Below are 244 nucleotides of genomic sequence, written 5' to 3' on the forward strand. Positions count from 1 at the left end.
CGATTATTTCTTGCGCACTTTGAAGTTCGTAATTGCGTAATTCCATGCGCGTGCCGAGTCACAGTTTATGAATACGCATAGGCACTTAACCACGTAATGTGTATGACCCTAAATCACTTAGGTATGGAGCACTGGGTATTAGGGTCACTTGGGCACTGTCACTCCAGGAGGTCACCACTGTGGTAAGTGCCAAACACGCAGTATTTTGGTAGAAGTTTATTGCGGAGATCTACACACAAGTAAG

This window comes from Oratosquilla oratoria, chromosome 37, assembly GCF_046742065.1.
Source record: "Oratosquilla oratoria isolate Oo_2021 chromosome 37, ASM4674206v1, whole genome shotgun sequence".
NCBI classification, from domain to species: Eukaryota; Metazoa; Arthropoda; class Malacostraca; order Stomatopoda; family Squillidae; genus Oratosquilla; species Oratosquilla oratoria.